This window comes from Brienomyrus brachyistius, chromosome 16 (genome assembly GCF_023856365.1).
Source record: "Brienomyrus brachyistius isolate T26 chromosome 16, BBRACH_0.4, whole genome shotgun sequence".
Lineage (NCBI taxonomy): Eukaryota > Metazoa > Chordata > Actinopteri > Osteoglossiformes > Mormyridae > Brienomyrus > Brienomyrus brachyistius.
Genome location: NC_064548.1, coordinates 22,825,997 through 22,847,492, shown reverse-complemented (window position 1 = coordinate 22,847,492; position 21,496 = coordinate 22,825,997). Strand labels below are relative to the sequence as shown.

The window sequence follows — 21,496 nt, the reverse complement described above, 5'->3', positions numbered from 1 at the left end:
CTTCATGTTTACTTTTCCGACACTGTGAGGAACTCAGTTATTAAAGCTGGTACCATTTGCAACAAAATTTAATACAAACCTTCCTTTCAAATCTTGCTAAAAACATTAAAATTCAGGGTGTTTTTTTTTGCTTTTTTTCCCCACTGGAGCTTACAGTAGTAATGAATTCTGCCATATCAGCAAAATTTGAAAGATCTAGCAAAACTCACCATTTGTAATTCAAACTCTTTGAACTTTACACCAGTGCTGGTAAGGAACTAGAAAGCACCAGAAACCAGTAGTAACTGTCATGCCCGGCTCGTCCGATCCTCGTGTGTGCCACGCCCCCTGATTATCCTCGTGTGTGCCACGCCCCCTGATTATCTTCGTGTGTGCCACGCCCCCTGATTATCCTCGTGTGTGCCACGCCCCCTGATTATCCACGTCTGCTTCCCCGATCTAGCCCAGCTGTGTGCGATTATTTTCGCCCAGTCCTGTCAATTTCAGTCCATATCTTGCCTTCGTTCCTGGTCCGTCATTGATGTTAGTCTATGTCCGATGTTTCCTGGTCCCCGTACCTTGATTAAATCCCCGTTTTTTCTCCCTGTATTTCGCCTTCCTGCCTGCTTGCCTGCCCGTGCACTTACCCGCTTAACCAGCGCTCCTGACAGTAACCATAACAGGGATGACTACAGATTGGCTCCAGAATTACTCCTAACTGTGATATACAACAGCTCCCTGAAAGCTTTGGTCTGGGTGGATGACAGGGGGCAGAAAGCTCTTCCATGTTCGCCTGTACGGCTGCTTAGGTGTTTGATTGGATTTCATCATGGCTGCTTGGAAGAGCCTGGCATCATGCTCACAGGTAATCAGCAAGCGTGATTGCTTATCCCCCAGGTGGGACCAGCCTCAGACCATTCTGCACCTCACCTTTCCTGACAGCTCTCTGAAAACCTCATGCCCCCATCTCCACACCAACTGAAAGGCTATTCTGAACACCTGTCTCCTGGGACGGCTGAAAGTGTGAGATCCATCCATTTCTCCTATGCAGGGTCATGGGGGTCCAGAGCCTATCCCGGAATTTACAGATGCAAGGCAGGGAATAGCCCAGGAGAGGGTGGCAACCTAAGGTATGTGATGGTTTAACAAAGTATTGTAATAAGCTGTCTTTACAGAGACATTCACAATCAAAAGCAAATCTTAATTTAAATGCATCCTGAATTCACTGTATTTATTTAGGAATTCTAGTTTATTTAGGTTTTATACACAATTCAATGATTATATTTAGTGGCCTTCATTGCCATAGCTTAAGCTTCTTTCATTTTATGGAGCTGATTAATATATATAGATTATTCCTCTGCCAGAGAATATATAAGTGAGCCAAACTGGTGAGACCTCGGGTTCCTGTACTGGTGATTATTTTATAAGCAGCCAGTCTCTCTCATCTCATCTCAGCCATCACTCAAGTTTGTTCATAAACAGAGAAATATCTAATATTCTGACTCAACGTAAAGCCCACAAGCATTACATATGGGAACAGATATTTGCAGTACACTGATTTTGTCTAGCCTGAATATTTCTTTATTGACATAGGTAAAAAAGCCAGAGTATGATCACTAATTACATAATTGTAGACCTTTGTTTTGTTCCTGGGTTGCTGTGATGGCTGAGTGGTTAAGGCGTCGGACTTGAAATCCAATGGGGTTTCCCCACTTAGGCTCGAGTCCTGCTTATAGCGGCAAGCTGTTGTGCCGTCTTTGCTTTCCACGGTACAGTGGTTATTATGTTAACCTGATGCAAAAGTTATACATAGCTATAGGTGCATGACCTTTCTCAGGACATGAATCTGCATTCCCTCTGGGTAATTATCCACAGTCTATTATCATACGTCTGCTATAGCTGCTTGACTAATTCAAGTTTCAGTGAAGAGTCCGGTTTTCAAGATTTCGATTTGAGATGCTGTGAATGTTTCCTAAGAGAGGCTCTCCTAGACTCCCATTTGCTTTTGAGTGGATCATTAAAGTCAGATGAAGCCCATATGCGTGCAAATCGCCTTTTGCTGGAGCCTAGCTAGGCTGCTGTGAGATTTACACACGGGTTACACATGGATGACAACTTCCTGTGCTTCGGCTGCACCTGAACATGCTTCTCCTGCTTAATTACTCAGACTGCCTCCCCAATGGCACTCTACTTCACCTTCTTCATGGGTCTCCAGACTCTTGTAAGCTAAAATGCATTACTACTGAAGCACAACATATACAAATTACAAATGGTTCATATTTTCCTTTTTAGACATATGTTGATGACTCCTGCTGGAAAAAAAAACAGCTAAAAATCAGCTTATGCTCTACCTTTAGGCGTCTGGATCGGGCCCTACCCTGCCACCTTTCATTATTTCAGTTTCCCATTTGGCCAGCAGGTGTCACTGGTCATCCCATTTGGTGTTAGTTCAATTTGTTTTTCCTACTCCCAAGGCTGCTGCATGGCTTAATGGGCTGAACCAGTGGCTATGTCATCTTGGCGTCCCCTTCTATTGTGGGTTATAATTTATCATGTGTGTTTCTTTATATTTTCTTGTTTGTAGTTGTGTATTCCTGTTACAGTTCCTTGTGCTTGCTCCCTGTTATTCCCTGTTTGTTGTATCGCTCTGTTGCCTTTGTTGTTTTTGTCTCTCCTGGTGTTTTGATTCTTTGTCATGTTGATTGCCCTCACCTGTGCCCTTGTGTTATCAGCGCTTGTTAAATGCCCATACCTGACTCTTGTTTTTCCTCTTTGTATATGTATTTCAGTGCCTACCCTGTTCTTCTTGTGAGCCGGTCATTGAGTACAGTTGCATTGCTTGTTGCTTTGTCGTTCACTCCCTGTATTTGCTGTGTTTGTTCCTGTGCTGCTCCCTGTTTTAGTTCTTGTGTTTTACCTACCTGCCTTTTTTAGTCCCCTCCTGGTGCCTTTTGTTTTCCTGTTACCCTTTTGTGTCTGACCAGTAAACGCCCCCTCCCCCAGGAACCTTACCGTGGACCATCCGTCCTTCATCATGCCCTGGCCATACCCATTTATGGTCGAAGATGGTCTTAGATGGTCATGTCCCAGCTCTTAATGCTCTTTGATGGTTTAGCTGGGTGGGTCTCCTGTTGGTCATACTGATGTGGCCAGCCTATCAAGTTGACCGTCATTGGTATGACCAGCTACACCATCACACGATCATGCAAAAACACACCTTAAGCTGGTCAACAATTGGTCAACCAGCTCAACCAGCTTTAGCTTAAACTCTTAAGAGGTAACATATTACAATGTGCATAATCATTTATCACTTAGCTTATCATCCTGTGATTTCTTCTTGTATATTTGGTCTTCTGAAATGTGTTGCGCTACACTCATTAAATAACAAATACATGTAAACTTATATACAAATTATAAATGACTAATGCATGATGTTTTTATCTATATTTTGAAAATTCTCTTTTGATGTCTGCGTGACTTTTTGACTTTTCCTGTTTTTAAGCACCAACTTCCTTAAATCAAATCCAAGTCAAATATCAATAGGAACATCCATCTAGATGCGTAAGACCTCTGACTCATATACAGTTAATCATGTAATTTAATTTTATACAGTATAAGAAGAATCAGGCCTGTATGGTTCAACAAGAGTACTTTATCAAATAGCATGAGCCGTAAATGCAGTTGGAGATGTCTACATCCTGGCTTTTGAAAGCGGCCCTCTTTTGAACAGACACTTGGATTCCTGAACATGAATGCATGCTCGTGACCCTGACGCTTCTGCAGTCAGACTAGCTTTAATATCACGGCACTTTGTGAGCTTAAGAGCCCCGGCAATTGCGACTCCCTTTCAGCAAACGTTGGTAAAATGCTAAGCGGCATCTCGACGCCAGCTCTGCTCGTGCCACTAAGGGATGGCGCCGCGTCCTGTTTGCTCAATACAGCCGTAATAATCCAAACTACACGAATCTCTGCCCCGAGGGACTGCACAACCCCCCACCTAGAGAATTCTGGGAAGGCGAGACACCGATTGATATCAGACTCGACACTGAACCTAACTGGCAGGTACCGACTCACAGTAGGTACGACGTAGAGCTTTATTGACATAATGACCGACACCAGCTATGACACACATTTTTACTGACAAATACTGACTGACACATTACAAGACTCATCCCTGCCGAACGGTTAAAATTAACAACATCCTGCTCTGAGCAGGCTCATAGCGTCTGACTCGAGGTACAACCTCAAGCCTACTGATAGACACAGACTCTACAAAGGAACAGCACCTACGCCAACACACAGGGCAAACAGGGGGGCTGAACTTAATAAAAACGATAGAATAAGACTTTGGTGTTTTATGTTCACTGTGCTGCACTGCCTAGTTACCTCGATATCTGTCCTCTTTAAAAAAATAAAAAGGAGAAATCGGGTTTATTACTAGAGAGCAGTCAGTAAATTGCCAGCCGCCCCAACCAAAGACGAAATAAATAGGGTTGGAAAATGCGATCGACCCTGGATTAGTTGGGGTTGCTGCTTGAAGGCATGTAGGTGGCTGTATTTCTCTGACACAGGCTTGACGCCATAGATTTTATTTTCGCCTCACCTCGCCCATTATCACCCCCCACTCTCCCCCCGTCCCACGTCCCCTTGCTATTGTTGCTCTGCCGGAGTGCATGCTTCTCGATGTCCGCTGTAATCTCTGCGTCGTCTGCTGAACTGAGCATGCAGGCCTCCTGCCCCTTGGCTGTTTTGTCTTCAGGAACCAAATACGCTGCAGTTCCTGCATCAGGATAAGGCTCTTCGGTGCAGATTGCTCAGTCCTGAGCACCTCAGCGATGTCTGGTGGTGTGAAACTGTAAATAACTGTAAATAACACAGCAGCCGGGCTAACAGATCGTTTTGCACAAAGGGGTCCGTTGGGCAGCTAAATGACATAAAAACAGTCAAAGTGGAACTGCGAGAAATGGGCCCCAGACTCTGTTTGTCAGACTGCGGCAGAGCAGTTTATCGCTGACCCGGAAACGCGGAGGCAAATTCGTACTTATCAGAGGTAATTTGTTTTTGAGCCCCCACCCTCCGCCCCCCAGCAGCAGACATGGCAAATAAAAGGAGATAAGATGCAGCCATGCAGTGCTGAGTTATGACTCTGAGTGTGTGTGAGTTATGGGTCCTCTGCGGTGTCCCACGGCCGGCCGGGAAAGTCACACATTTAAAAATACCTTCACTCTGTGGCTGTCACCACTGCCGACCCCCCCTCGTCCAGGCCACCCGCACCCCCTCAGCCGCCCACAGAAGAACAAGAATCTCTTAAAGACATCAGGGGACTCCGAGGACCTTAGAGAGTATGCCAAGCCATTTATCCCCTTTTGATGTTTCCTACTTTCACATGAGTGTTTTTTTGCTGATTTATAAGATGCCTTGAATAAATTTAACAAGTAACTTGAAAGACTGATGTAAGGCTTTTCTTTATGTTAATAAATCTCTGATTTATAAGCTGTCCCAATTTTGCACTGAGACTCAGTGGAGGGTGAAATATGCATGAACAAAACGATCGGCCCGCATCTAAATTTTGCCTCTGCTTGCTTGAAGACCCACGGAGGGGAGGTTTCCGAAATACGTCCGATGGATGCCGCGGGTAAAAGTCAGCATGTTTATCTGGCAGCACTGGATTCCCACGAGTATCTGGAGATGTTTATGTAATGAAGACGTGGGTGACTGACTTTGCCAATCACAGCAGCGCATGTAAATCTGAAGCGGATCTTCTTGCCGGAGCAGGTCGCCAACAAAAGCTGGGGCACAGATGTAAGGGGTTAAAGTGCTGTGAAGAGCTCCAGCCTTCGTCTTCGCTGAGTTAGGTCCTCAGCTACCGCGTTGGACACTTTAATTTTACACACTGTGACTACAAGGGACATTAACATTTATTATACTGCAGCTATCGCGACCCAGGGCCAGGTATCCTGTGGCAACTCGCGGGGCAGCTTCGCCTCCTCCTGCCCAAAAGAATGATGGCCGCCGTCAGCGACACAGCGGGCTGGCGTAATAAGAATCCTGAAACGTTCATCGATTCACCCGCCTCCACACTTAACCAGCAGACAATATGGATGAGATGTACAGGAAGATGCCTGCCCCCCACCTCCCCGTGAAAGAGAAGAGGGGATCCGTCTCCCTCTTCCGCCCAGCGCAGGCTGCATCATCCCAGATAACGTGACGGGCTGATGCTTCAAAGTCATGGCGGCTCGCTCGCCCACTGCCGTCTCGAATGCCGGCCCGTTATTCCACGGAACTCTGTCTCCCCATGCGCCAAATCCTTCATCGATCAGCCGAGGACTCGCCTGCTCACGTCTCAGAGGACAAGTGTGACGGGACAATAATTTATTTTAAGAAATTCTTCTTAGCCTGGAAGACTTTGACGGCAATAACCACACAGGGCCTCTCTCCGCCCTACTGTATGTGCCTGGCAGACGGTACGACCCGGTCACTTCCACACTTTCACGCCTTATCTACCTTGACGCTGCTGTATATTTTACTGAAGCAAATCGAGGTTAAGCACCTTGCTCAAGGTTACATCGGTATGACCCCTGCTGGGAATTTCTCCCCCCGACTCTGTGGTCATGAGCTCAGCTCCTTTACTGCACCTGTGCTTGCAGTTCACCCCCCTGTCCAGTGTGTGGCACAGCAGAGCCGGAGTCACATATGACAGTGTTTCTCAACGCGGATCTCAAGGACCCCCAGACAATCTGCGTTTTTGCTCCCTCCCAGTTCCCTACTGCAAAAATATGGACTGTCTTGCAGAGAGTTGGGAGGGAGTAAAAACATCCCTAAGAACTGCAGTGAGAAACATTGCTCTTTATGATTATCTGCAGTAGCACTGCATTGACTGCAGAGGAGCTGCAGATTAGTGATACTGCGGCAATGCAACGGGTTTCTGTTTACCTTACAGATATCTTCTCTAACTGCCCTGATCATCTCACCACCCAGTCTCAACAAATACTTATTAATAAGTGCTTCTCAAACTCACCCATTTGGAATGAAGACGCACACTAAGCATAGTCTGTTACCGAAGCACTATTGTGCAGTTCGATTTCTCTTAGCAGCGTGTCCTCTAAATTGCATTTTCTCTTCTCCAAAGCAAGATGCTTCTCTTAACTGAAAAAACTGTGCTGTTTAGCCACAGTGCAGCCGGCGATATCGCCCCGGGGTCAGCAGCATCCGCCAATGAGAAACCGACGCCCGTCCAGGGAGCAAACATCAACTAAAGCGGGAAATGAGAAGTTTTGATTAAAAAGAGAAAAACAAGTCCAGCTCGGAAGCAATAAACGGCGTCGCTGTGAGTCAAATGGAAACTTTATCATTTAACCAAGGAGAGAACTCAGAACAAAGGAATCAGACAAATAAGGCAGAATCAGAAGACAAAGGCATTATCTGAGTGTTGTATTTCGCGTTGCATTGCCCCTTCATCCACTCCCCTCCCTCCTATTCTTTCCCCAATCTCACCCATTCTTTTTGCAGGTGCCCCGATCAGGTGGCTGCTGAATTATGGGTAATGGTACCCATAATCAGCCAACCAGAAAAAAATGAAATTGTACGGTAAGTCGCATTTCTTTGGCTATAAATACTAGGTATGATGAAACAGATGAAACAGACTGGCTGCATGGTGTCCTCTGCTTTTTAAAGAGGCACAAAAAGACTAATTTGCTCCCCGCAATCACAGACCACCTCTCCCCCAGGTATTGTGGAATCATAACACACGGAAAAAAAAGCACTTTCCAAACTCCTTCAGTAATATATATAGTGAGGAACTGAGGCAAGTATTTAAATTAGACATGGCTTTTAATTACCCGGCTGCAGTGTAATTTTCTAGCTGTGGGCTATGAATATTTTATTGGAAGCCTGTTATTATAATTTCCGTACATTTCCGGCACTCCCATTGCCAGCACTGTGATATTACATGGCATATATTAATTGAAATAAAACACTGGTCTTGCACAATTCCTTGTACTTTTGTTTCTGGTTTGAAAACAGAATTATCACAAGTCCCGGGGGGTGGGGAGGTTTATAAAATCCCCAGTGTGGACACAAGGCTTGGGCTTGCATTCTCTATTCCCTTTAATTAAGAGTGCATAAGCCCTCTGAGTTTGAAAGAATGTTATGTTAACTTCCTCCCAGCTATGCTCCAGTGGAGGATGCAAATATACGGCGGAGATTCCAGGAGGCTGCTTTCAATAGGGGGCGCTGTGGAGCATGCGCTATCACAAACTACACCATTGCTAGCAACCAAACAAGGAAGAAGAAAAATAAATAAGAATAAAAGATTCTGCGATTTTTGATCTCTTGTTTTTTTTTGGGAAAGTCACATGTTCAGGGTCTTGCTGACCTACCTTTTCCAGGCACTGGTGCTGACCCAGCTGCTCTGAATGGGGGGTGGGGAGCACTTGGAACTCTCCCTCCCCTCGGTCATTCCTGTGAATCCATCAGGTCCTTTCATGCTGACTCCTCTTGCACGCGTTCTCTTAATTACCAGCATCTCCTCCCTGTTTACCATTATGCTGGGCATCCAGCTGAGAAAATGGGCCTTTGGGCTGGTTGTGGCACGAGTGGGTTCGTGACAGCGGGGGTGTGGGGGTGCTATGCGCAGGATGAGTGGTGCCCCGCTACTGGAAGTGAGATGGCTCTGTGTTCCGGAGAGAGAGAAGACAAAGATCCTTCTTAACGGTCTGAGCAGAGCTCCTCCTGGGAGTGAAGAAAAAGAGCATTCGCTGTAACCAGAACTGTCTGGGTTCAGTACCAGAAATACAGCACGCCGGCTGCAGGTGGGATCTGATGCCCTAACTGCAGACACAGTGGGGTGAACCTGGCCTCCTCTGTATGGAGATGTTTAACATTCTCCTTTGTTCTGGTTTTGTAATGCAGCTAGTATGATGACCAGGACCCCCCCCCAGGTACCAGATGCTTTATTTGTAACATGGATAAAGGTATAATATCGGACCTTGTATCATAACCAACAGTTAATCAATAAAATGCTATGTGAAATGGTGGAATTTAATCTCATGTCGATAAAGTTTCATGAAGATGCTGTTATTTGGTTGTGCAACTAGCTTGGTTACTTAACAGCGTAGCATGAACAGCAACGCTGATAGCGCAGCGGTGAACAGTGTTTGTGTCAGTCACGATTCTCATCCCACTGTGTTTGCAGTTAGGGCACAAGAGTGAGTAGGAAGGCTGTCAAAAAACGGAGGCAGACCAGGCATTTCTTTGGAAAAAACCATAAAGTAAGTTATTCAGTCACCAGAAACTCAGAATCATTTAAGAACATTTAACCCATAAACAGTGCAGCGCTCAGAAATCCCATTTACTGCCAAGAAGAGATTCCGTAAATCTTCCATATCTACTTCTGTGGGTCTCTAGGAGAAGATCTTGCAGTTGCTATTTTATGTGTTTCTTTCCGGAAAGTTAGGATGTGTTTATGAGAGTGACAGGGTGCAGGAGAGAGACAGGGTGCAGGAGAGAGACAGGGTGCAGGAGAGTGACAGGGTGCAGGAGAGTGACAGGGGCGTCACAGTGGCCCTGAAGTGACGTCACTTTTTCCACAATGAATGACCTCATGTTCGTGATATTCGTGATATTCGTGATATTCGTGATATTCGTGGCGGAATCTCCCAGATTGTGGATCATTTTAATAATTCCCACAAATTCAGCATACATAATACAGGACTTAACGCACTTAAACTACCATATTAGTGAAGATGGATAACAGTAAAATGGAAACATACATTTTTGCTTTATATACTGTAATTAGAACAGCAATAGTTTATGAAAAATAACTACACTGTGACTACAGAATCGCCTTACAAGGTGACGTTACGTCACACCTCTGACACCGATATACCCGTCCTGCCCCAGTGTTAATGCGAAACCTACACCCCTGCTCGGGATAGCTGGCGGAGACAGAATAACGCTCAGTAAAGGCTCATGGGTCAATTCCTCACACTTGTTAGAGTGATTATATAGAACTGGCCAATCACAGCAATGAATAGCAGCCGTCAGTCTTCTGGAGAACAGGAATGGCAAAGGGGGCGTGGCTGTGGTTCGGGCGGTGGATCCTTACATTATTTCTGTTTCGCTATGGGTCTGTGAGATCTCGCTGGTTTCACAGATTTTCTTCAAACAAGATTATTCATGACATATTTCACGTTTAATTGTGATACGTCTCAATAGTAAAAACGCCAAACTAGTGTGAAGTGAAAGTGAATTCCTGTTTCATGTAAGTTTAATATATTTTAATATATATTTAAATAAAAGTTAAATTGAGACTGTGTTGTCGGGGATGTTCTTTATTTTTTATAGTCCGTGTTTTTTGTTGGGAAAGTAATGACAATTAAACATGGAGAACACATTTTTGATTAGGTGTAATGAATCATTCCCTAGATGACAAACTCACTAATAAATTGCAACAAAAAAAAAACCAAACAATTTGTTCAGTCTTTTTATAGCCCACTGAGAAAATTTCATTCGTTTTAACATCTTACGTCTGTACTTATATGTTGTTGTGCCGCAGTGTACAAGATGGACGCAAGTATCACCAAAAGTCAATCTCGTTCGCTACCCCAACTGGGCCTAATTAGCCAGTTAATACAGAAGACAGAGAACCAGTGTGCCATGACAATGAGATGCATCCCGGGAAAGGACCAAGCGCTGTCAGAATGCATTTGTGACTCAGACTGCGCTACATTACACAATAAATGGAGGCAGGCCTGATTGTGACGATGGCCCGTCAGACCGCGCCAAAACTGTCAGAGGGAAATGTGTCCTCCCTGCAATTAGGACTCACATGGTTTGCTCCGATTAAGCCGGGAAGTGGCTTACACGTTGGCTCCCATTTTCAGAATGAGTCCCAGAGGGTATTTCACATTTTCTGGGATGTTTAGGGGTGATCTTCAGCATCTCTCACCTCAATGGTGCGCTTTTAGCCATTATGTATAGGATTTATATATTTTTTTCATTTGACTGCGTTTTCACCTGGCGGAGGAATTTTATGCAGGAAATGTTCCATGCAAGATGAAGCCTCGCAGAATGAAGCGTTTTACGCTGCACTGCCTCACTGGAGAAATCGCAAGATTTGTTTTGTTGAGTGGGCTTCCCAAAGATCCGTCTCAGACGGCCGTGTTTAAACGGGAGCTGAAGTGAACAGAGCAGGCCTGTATCCTACTGAACACACGCGGCCCCTGAGCGGGTTTCCCTTTCCTGCAGTGGGGGGTGCTGTGATCCCGTTCTTAGCCAGGCACCTATAGGCACCTGCACAGGTGTTTCATTCTGGAGCTGGACAGAGCGACCAGCAAGTAGGGCAATATTTAAGGGCCCAGCCTGCTCACTAAGAACAGATTGGCTCGAGGGCCTGAATACTGCACCATTATTATAGGAGACAGTGATTTAAAAAAAGAAAATTCATGTCCTTCTGTATAAATTAAGTCTGTTCAAGGTGAAGGAATATTTGTAGTTTCTGTTGTACAAACATCATGCACTTTGTGCCTGCTTTCAGCTGTATCGTTAGACTATTCAATATAATCGTGAATTAAACTAAAATGCAATACGGCAATTTTACTTTATGCAATAAGGTCAGTAAAAAAAAAAAAACGGAAGAATAGGTCAGTCAGATACAATGAGACAGGATATTTGTAAAGATGTCGTCCCATTCATATAAAAACAGACACCGTGCATCTACACCAGGGTAATATCATCAGCAGTGCAGACAGAGGCACACGCAAAAAGACGTCCTTTTTAACTATGTAAGGCTCAGCAGTTCTGATTAATGAATATTATACAGAAAAAGGGTATTCAACAGTAATACTGCATATTATGTTTTCACCTACCAAAGTACCTGTATGGAATTATTATCTCCCATTTATTATGTATCATATTTTGTCTCGTATTCAATGGTTTCTTGTGGCTGTAAGTGTCATTATTGTGCTGTCAATAGTGTTCTTTACATTTAGTGTAAGACACACACTCGCCAGTATAACCTTGAGTTGGACTGATGGGATCCCCCAAGTTTGCCTGGAATACTAGAATACCTGATAGTGATATGGACATATAAGGGTGTGAAAATGACATACTTATCCATACCCATGGTACCATATTCAATCCATCCATCCTGGTCAGGGCTGCAGGATTACATCTCTGTGAGATGCCCCTTGCATCAAATCAAAATGTATCAAAGTGTATCGCACAACTATAATTTGTCCAGTTAGGTTTCTGTCAGTAAAAGCAGCCCATTGTTGATGAGGTGAGGTATCCTTCTTGCCATATTTAGCCAGGCAAAATTTTACCGCCAATAAACAATATGATTATGTTTGATTGGGTGTTTCGTTAAGAATAATCAGACAATATTCTTTTTAACATGTGACATATTCCCCCTTAATAAGACAGATCTTCTTGTGATTCCATATTCCTTGAACATTTTGCTCCAGTTCAAGAGATGCTGACACCCAGTCAGTCACATATTCCACTATTGCCTTTGACTGCAAAGCGAACCTTCCTTAGATGCCTCGGCATTCGGTCTCAGTCTCTACTAGCTCAACGAAACCTCGTTTTTAGCAGTTGCAGGATAACCTGGGCCTGTAGTGTTAGTGCTGCTAATCACTGCTGCTTCAACCAGGTCTGCTGGCCTCCATCAACTTGTATTTTTGGAGAGTTACATCACAGAGCTGCTGTGAAAACCACTCACAGACACAAGATGTTTTTTCCAGCGGTGATGCCGGTTTCCATGTCAGGTCCTTCTTTGAAGAGGAACACGCAGAGCAGTCAAAACAACCAAAGTGTCCTTCTCTGAAAGAGTTTTCATCCCAGCTGACACAGCGCAGTCACCGATATCATACAAACACACGGCTAGAAACACTCGCAAACACGCAAGTACACATCGCCATCAACGAGCACGACACAGCCATTTGTGCAATTATAAACTGCGTCAAAGACGAAAACCCATTTGTGGTTTGTGTGGAAATAAAAGCATCTGTCAGTTCGTACCCCGGTGCTGATATCTCCACGGTGTCAGTCTGGGGGTGAGTTTTTTTTTTCTGGGGGGGTTGGGTGTGTCACCGCAGGCCTCTGTCTGTCTCATTGCTCTCTGTCTCTAACCATTCATCCTTCCTCTCCTGACAGCCGTTGGCCATGCAGAACGCAGCCTGCTAGCTTGATAATTCATATTCCCAACAAACACTGCAATGGGACGGACTGACACCTGGGGGAAGGGGGGGTCTGGATAGTCTCATTTGGATGACAGAGAAGTTGTTTTTGTCTGTCTCCGTGGCTCCTGGGGGTGAGCTCCATCTCTTAGGGCCACGCTGCCCGTGCCCGCCCCTCCCCCCCCCCTTTGCTCCAATCGCACCCCTGGGCCGTGCTACTGGCCGGCGTCATTTCGTTCGAGATCAAGGAGCCGTGATTCGGCAATCGGTCTGTTGTTGATCTGCAGAGCAGGATCGATGGGAATTAAGGAATTCCCAATCCAGTTTCTCTTTCTTTGTCCGTCTCGGCCGTGAGGAGGCGTTGTCATGCGATTGAGACTCAGCTCATTAAGGGGAACTGAGGGGAGGATAATGGATCGGGATCCTCAGAGGTGGGTCTTCATTAAACACTGCCGTTATCGCTCCTCTGGAAGGCATCGAGCGTCTTTGCGGGATTGGAGTGCAGAGGATAACAATTACCTGTATCCATTGTTCAAATATCTAGTCTTCTTCCATTTATTATAATTTAATGAAGGTGGAGTATTGGTTGCAACAGATAGAGTTATTCTCTACCCGCATTGGTGATAGAAACCTCCAAAACCAATGCAGTAGTGGGCACTTATCAGCTAAGCAACAAAACGCGATCTCCTCGGGCCTCTGCAAGCATAGTGTATTCATTAACGATAACTCTCTCCGTGCCTTAGGACAAATTATTCTCGCCTCATATATAACATTGGTTATACCTCTGAACAAGGCGAGGTAATCCTTCCGGAACCAATGCAAGATTTTCCGTCGGAACTGAGGCAGAATCTTAAAGCAGCGAGCCCTCAAATGTCTCTGCCCACTGAGGAGTATTGATTGGACTACTGGCCAATGATGGAAAGTGCTGGAAACAATTGTTCCCACCTCTGACACTGTGGCCTATCCGCCTAAAACCAACAAAGGACTATTTTAGCATGTCCCTCACTATAAATAGGGAGCTTCGATGCTTTCCAGAAAAGAGCATAATTTCTCTTACCAGGGTTGACATCACAGCCGAAGCCAAGAACATGAACAAAAAATCCGTCGCCACCAACTTGGTACAAATGATGGAATTTGAGCCAAAATGATCCCACAGAGTCACATAGTTATTCTACAGGTTATTAAACAGCTTCACTCCATAATCTGGAGATGACGAATGCAATGTGTGAAGCTACATTTACTCATACAGCAGATCTTCCATCGAAGTCATGGCTGATCCTGCTGTTCAGCCACCTGTCGCACACTTCAGATGTCAAGGCCGAAGTGCTCTGGGACCCACCGATGTCTCGTGCCTCTGCGGTGTCACCCCGTAGTTTTTAAGTGTCATGATTGCATCAGGTAAACCTTCAGATAGATGTGCATTTACTGGGAGAAAATGGCTAGGTATTTACATAAGACTACAACAGCAATCTCTGCTTCCCAGGACCAGAATCTCACAGCTTTTGGCCACAAACCCAGTTCCTTGTCTGCTGTCCAGTCACACTGCTACTAGGGGTAAAGCTAAAATTCAAACAAGGGACGCGGAACCAGTAAAAGGAGACCTTTCACTCTTACTGTATCCCAGAGTGAAGCCCCCACCCCCCTTTGATAAACCACCCCCCTTTGATAAATCGGTTTATTTATACAAGGTACTTCAGCATGTTTTCCCCACACAGAACAGTTACATAAAATGCCTTCCATTTAAATTCCTTACCATACGCAGCTGTGCTGCTCCCTATCCCAAGCTGTTTTGAACTGACACTGTTGCTAACTTTTTGGCATTATCGAATTTAATAAGGAAAGTGCACAAAGGAGGAATTTTTGATGCTTAAAAAAAGAGGCCAACGGTTTTCCTTTGTGTTGCCTCATACGGTATTCCTTTGTATACTGTCTGAACTAAAACCCGGGGCAGCAGGTAGAACAGAGGTTAGAGCCACAGGCTTATGACCTATACAGATATGGAGGCTCTGCTGTTGAACCCTTAGGCAGGCTCCCATACCTTGTATTGTACCAGCAAAATATCCAGATGAATTAAATAAGAATGTACAGGTTACTTTGGACAAAATGGTCAGCTAAGAAAGTGCAAGGCGATGTAGTGCTATATTATTACAATACACAAATACTTGTACATCTGAAATTCTGTATTAAAGCACCATGTGAGACAGGGAACCACCAGTAAATCCCTATCATTACTACGCATGCATGCCAACTGGTCATTAATATTGCATCCCTGCAAATATATATTTAAATCCAATCAGAGCAACAGCCATAAAGCATAGACACTGGGAGTCATTAGTCTTAGGTCCTGCATATGAGCCGCGCTTTGGTGTAAATGTTAGCGGCTCTGAATCTACATTTATTACCCAGGACTTATTACCCACAACAATCACCGGCTTAATTATGCAACGGAGTTAATCACTAATCAGTCAGATTAGTTTACAATGAGGCTGATAAAGTCCTTGAGAGGGGCAAAAATAGACCCCATTTTTCAATTATGTGTAATGAGGGGCCATTTCATTTCCTTTTGTGTCATGAGGTGCTAAGATCACAGTTTGTCAGCTTTCTGCCTGCCCCCCTGCTGGGGCTGATTGCCCATGAATGCCAGGCAAACGTACGGCTCCCTCAGTGGGCATCAGTGCAACCTTTACTGCCACCCATCTAGTTACTAGGCAGCAGTCTGATAAACACTGACTCCAAATCACACGAAATGGAAAAGGTCAGTCAGACGTGGCAGATTTGGATGAAACTGATTAGGTCATACATATATTGTTAGTTAAATTGGCTGAACAGGTCAGTCATAGTCAACTATATCACTTAAACCCGAACGCCGCGATTGTGTTACCGGTTCAGACTGGCTCAGCTATAACGGATTGCATTTGGAGGATACAGAACCATTTCTGCTATTATGATGTTAATTTGGTGATAACGCCATAGCTTGTGTTCTTTGTGTGAAGAGTGAAGAGTGGACAAGTCGGCATCCGCCAGCCACAAAACAACGTCAACAAGGCAGAAGGAAGGAACGTAACTGGGAGGTGCCATTTTCAAGCCCTTGTATGGAGACCGTGCTACAATTTCAGCCACAGGGGCTGGATGGATGAGGTTAAATGCTGGAATCTCCTAGCTGTAAAAGTATTCTAAACCATATTGCTACCTTCCACACAGAATACCATCCCAGTCTGTTTCATTTAACCATGAAACACAGAATGGGAACTTCAGCAGGAATGGCCTTATTGGAGGATTTGGCATGTGACCCAAATCCTTTGGGGGGGGCACTGCATGTAAGATTATCACCATAGTTTCATTGCATTGTCGGGGCAGGTGAACAGCGGTATCTTCTCTCTGGCTCCCTCTGGTGGTCAGTGGAAAGGCATGTTGCTGACTGTGCAGCCCGTTGGTCACTATGTAAGATTAAAGGCCCTCTGTGACCATAGATCAGCAAGTTCCTCGGGGCAGTATTACGTGGCTGTTTTCTCTGGCTGCTGCTCTTAGTGGAGGCCTCACTCCTCTTTGAAAGATATTTTTCAAAAGTTATCTGTATTTTTCATGAGGGTGGGGTGCACTTAGGACTCAAAATGGAACATTTTCAATTGCTCAGGCACCCCCAGCCCCTCTGCACATCCTTGATTTGATCTCTTTATGCCATCCATCCATTTTCTGAAACCGCTTAATCCCAACTGGGGTCGCGGGGGGACCGGAGCCTATCCAGGGAACAATGGCCGCAGGCGGGAACCAACCCTGGGCAGTCGCCAACACACCGCAGGGACCTCTTTATGCATTTTGCCTATTAAATACTCATAGTATGTTGGAAAAATGTATCATTGACCTCAGGTTAACCCATTAACCCAGTCGCTGACTGATAGAGGGGATTGAGAATCCTGAATACAGGTCTGAAGCCATATTCTATACAAACCTCCATGAACGAAATCAACCCATCATGAGACCAGTATTTCACATGTTATTCATTACTTGTTCCTCCAGTAGTTCCTTTGGTAGTTCCTTCGGTAGTTCCTTCAGTCGTCCCTCCAGTCGTCCCTCCAGTAGTTCCTATGGTAGTTCCTTCAGTACTGTATTTCCTTCAGTAGTTCACAAAGGTTAACAAATATAGTGGCAAATACTGAAATTGCTCGAGATAAAAGATGTCACGATTTATTATTGATGAACCAACATGAGATCAGTATGTGGTTGGTTAATACATAAGTAATATCATAATACTGTATTATTTGTGTCCCCCTCAAGTAAAGTGTTACCCAGTTAATCTACTGCATGTCTTTGGACCAAGACAGGAAACCCACACAGCAATATGCAAGCGTAAAGAGTAGAAGCAGAATTCGAACCCCGGGCCCAGGAGGAGCAAGGCAATAACACTACCTGCTGTGCCACCAAAAATGTATGCATGCTTCCATTAAACAAGGTAAATCCCAAAGAACCTGTGCAATGATCTTTGACTCAGTAATGGAGAAGTGAGACACAGGCAGGCAGAGGGGCGTGCGGCTATGATAGAGGGGGCAAAGGTCGTCACGCTGTATGACAGGCAAGCTAGATAAAAAAGTAAGATATTTTGGACATATCAGCTATTCAATCAACAAGGCTGAAAAAAAGTCTATTTAAATCTATTTAATCTATATTTAAAGATTAAGAAAATCCTGGGTAAAATCTTGTAGCCTGTTCCAGTGATTAAGTAAGAAAGGGCCTCACTATCATTTATGATCTATGTAATTGGAAGCACTAAGAGTGAACCTTGAGGATCAACTGGAATAAGAAGCTTAGTTACATAATCTGGAACAAGCCCATTTGAAGCCTCAGACGGCAAAAGGAGAGGTAGCCAGTGGGCTGTTTCAAGAACTGGAGAGCAGAAACTTCCCGGGACATTTCTGTGAGCATCGCTCCCCCCTCAGCGTGACTGACAGCTGGAGAAACTTGCAAAATGGCGCAAAAAACGAAACCGTCAAATTCCACAGCAAAAGCTCTGATGAGTGAAAAATGAATGACGGCCCATAAAGGCTGCACTCAAACATGGCCAAGAAGCGTGCGTGCTTTGATGAGGCTAGTGTGGAGTCACCCTTCTGTCTCCAGCAGGGGGAGCTGTTGCACGCAGTCTGCCTTAGAGTCAGCGTAGTGCCTTGCAATGCCTTTCTCACATTTTATTTCAATCCCTGGAGTTTACCAAATGCAGATGGCCGGTATATACAGTGAAACATTCTTCCCTGCTAATCAAACATCAGATCAATCTTCTTCAATATAAGGAAAGGACCATTACGATGTATGGGGGTGTAATAAACTCTCAGATCACACTACCCCCCAAAAAATGTATGTGGGTTTTCCTTTTATTGAGCCTCTTGCAGTAGCTTGCTAAAGATTTATTCAGCCACAATAACATTCTGTCACACGTATGAAAACTACCCATGTGACATTTAAAATACCGGACTTTATAGTGTTAAGTTTATCTGCATGTTTGCTGTTTCTCCTCTGTTGGTTTGAGATAGACCTGCCCGCTGTAGTAATGAGCAGAGTTTTTAAAAGCCCAGAAATCATTTTCCCATTATTGTATTTTCCATATTTAAATATGACTGAATTATCTTTGAAGAGTCAGGAGTCACTCTGCGTTTAACAATTATGACACAGACCGATGATTTGAGCTGGTTGGCAAACACCACTGTTACCTAGTTTCAAAAGTAATTCATTAACACTATCTGATGGAAATGTATGCATTTATATCAGTGACTTAAACATTTTACACCTTCATAAGTTTATAAGTTTATTAGGGTACGTCTACTATGGGAATTAATATTCAAGAATTCTAGAATTAGTATTCAATCCTCTGTATTCAAGAACCTGCAATGGAGGGTAACTCATAAGCCAAACTGAGTGGGCTTACTGACCATGTTCAGAACATGCAAACTCTATCTACACAGAATGGCAACAGGGTCTGAACCCCAACCCTGTAGGTGCAGGGGGATTCAGAATTTGGAATGTGATTGGATTGGTCTGGGTTGGGGGGCCCAAAATGATATGCTTTCATGGGGTCCAAAATCTCTAGCGGTGCCCTTGAGTGTAAGGGGAACGTGTTTCCCACCATGACCTGCACCACGTTGGTCAAGTACCCAGTTATATAAAAAGGCAAACAAACGCTTGCGGTTTTACATTTAAAGTGTCCAAAAATCAACAAAATGTAAATCGCCCCTGATCATTATTGATCACCTGCAGCATGTGTGGAAGTAATTAAAAGCCTCTCCACTCCATCGCATTTCAAAAACTAGAGTGACGCATTCGCGACGCACCGGGGCCGGTGGCAGATGTGTTAGGCGCAGAGATGCGTGTCAGACGGGGAGCGGCGGTCTCCCGGGTGGCCTGCGTCAGGACCCCCCCCTCCCCCCAAAACCTGAACTATCGGCTTATCGACTCCTGCATCCCTGAGATAGATGGAGCCAAATCAGCACGTCTCTGGAAATGCCACGTCCTTGTGCGCCAACCAGGATGGCCCCGCCCTAGCCTCCTTCCCTCTCCCTCTCCCTCCCACTCTTCCAGCGAATCAGATGTGGCATAGTGCCGACGTGATCACAATAACAGGTCTGCGGCGGTCAACTCGCATGCATGCTGGGACCCCTAGGGGTGAGTTTGGGTGCTGCGCTCCTCCCACCATTAATGCATCAGTCTAAAGTAAACCATCTTAATTGGATCCAAGGACTTATCTCTCTCACGCCTTTTTAAGCTAAATTTGACCCTGCTGTTCATTGTTCACTCTATTTTGAATGGACCAGCAGAAAAAGCGTAACAGAATCATTGCAGCTCCTCTGCCGGACGAGTAACAGGCGCGGTAAGTGGGAAGGAATGAAAACAGACTGTCTTACAAGTTTTTAAAATCCGTCCCATTAAAGTAAGTCAGATTTAATTAGGCACCTTATGACACAGACCCTGCCTCACCATTCAGTCTGCAATGGCCCCTGACCATGAACTCTGGTTGACTCATCAGGACTGATGAGGTGTGATGAGGTGGAGAAAGAGAGAACAGGAGCTTAAAAGCCTTGGCGGATGTCAGGGTATCCATGGACCACGGGACGCATCTGAACGGGGGGGGGGGAGGCATGAGGGTGAGGAAAAAATTCACTTCCACTTGCCTGTTTGCTTTTAAAAAGCACGGATAGAATTCGCGATTTTATTCACGCAGATTCACCAGCCTGAATTCAAATATTGGTAGTTTTTTCATTGCATTCTTAATGGCCCCATTCTGGGTTGTTCCCTGCCTTGTGGCCATCGATTCTGGGATTGGCTGAGGACCCCACCAACCCTGAATAGGGCAAGTGGTTACAGAACATAGGTGGACGGTTGGGTGGATGCATTGTTAATGATGCTCTGGTACTTACCCAAGCATAAACCTGGGTTACCCCCCCCCCCCCCCAGGTCCACAATCTATGAGGGCACCACAGACTCAGAGGCTCACGCATGTCATGTCTGCTGTGGGTTCAGGGCGCGTGTTTGGGGCGCAACGCAGATGGGGTCCCCTCCTGTCTCGCGGATGAGCAGAGAGCTGAGCCGCTCTCCCTGAAGGGCCATGTTACTCGATGGCCGCTAATCTAATTTGCTGCAAAACCGGAGAGTGAAGTGGTGAGAAAGGGGGACTCGAAAAACGGCACCGAGGCTTTTTGTTTTCCGGGGCTGTCATTACCGCTTACCAATTACCTTCATTACCGCTACGGCTGAGTAGTTGAAGCAGCCACCTTGAACATCAGTCGCGGCTTTCCAGCTGCAGATGGAGCACCAGTTATAAATAAGTCCACTTCTAACATGGCTTCCCAAAGGGCTAAAATGTTCACACCCCCCCCCCCCCCCCCCCCCCCGGTGAGCAACATCATCATCGAAATGGGCAACATCATTCTCCATGTTGCAGTCCAGTGCCAAAGGGACCCTTAACTTCTGGCTCAGAAGAGAGACTGAATCCCCCTGGGGAGCAAAGTGCTTCTGTCAGTGACACAGCTGACAGCCCTGCACATGCTGATCACCTTCGGGGCAGGAAATGTCTAGCTGCTGATCCGCGATTAACGAATACGAAGGCCTTTATCTTTCAGCTTCCCGCCTTTTCCGCGTTATCGCTAAGTTCGTCCTGCGACATCACTCTGTCTCCATCCTAAGGCTGCGTCGTGGTCTGTGACTTTTCCGAAAATTTCGCCTTTAAAGGAAAACTATGCGGCAGCCTTTAATGGGCGCCGTTTGTTCATTTGGCCGCCAGCTTCCGCAGGGTCAGGAAGGAAAATGAGGAACGAGAGGGGTGAAGACATATAGCTGACACATGCCCGTGACGATTC

The 21,496-nt window shown here is 45.3% G+C and overlaps 1 protein-coding gene, 1 long non-coding RNA gene and 1 other non-coding gene across 3 annotated transcripts in view; all 3 read left to right on the top strand.

Annotated features, from left to right (window-relative positions):
• The window catches only part of LOC125710089 (fibroin heavy chain-like), a 576,413-nt gene that overhangs the window by 75,837 nt on the left and 479,080 nt on the right, over nucleotides 1-21,496 (top strand). The window lies entirely within an intron of this gene.
• On the top strand, nucleotides 401-3,294 carry LOC125710103 (uncharacterized). Its single transcript, XR_007382921.1, has 3 exons — nucleotides 401-844; nucleotides 1,031-1,109; nucleotides 2,983-3,294. It is a non-coding gene; the product is annotated as an uncharacterized LOC125710103 (long non-coding RNA).
• Nucleotides 1,636-1,717, top strand: trnas-uga (transfer RNA serine (anticodon UGA)). Its single transcript has one exon. It is a non-coding gene; the product is annotated as a tRNA-Ser (tRNA).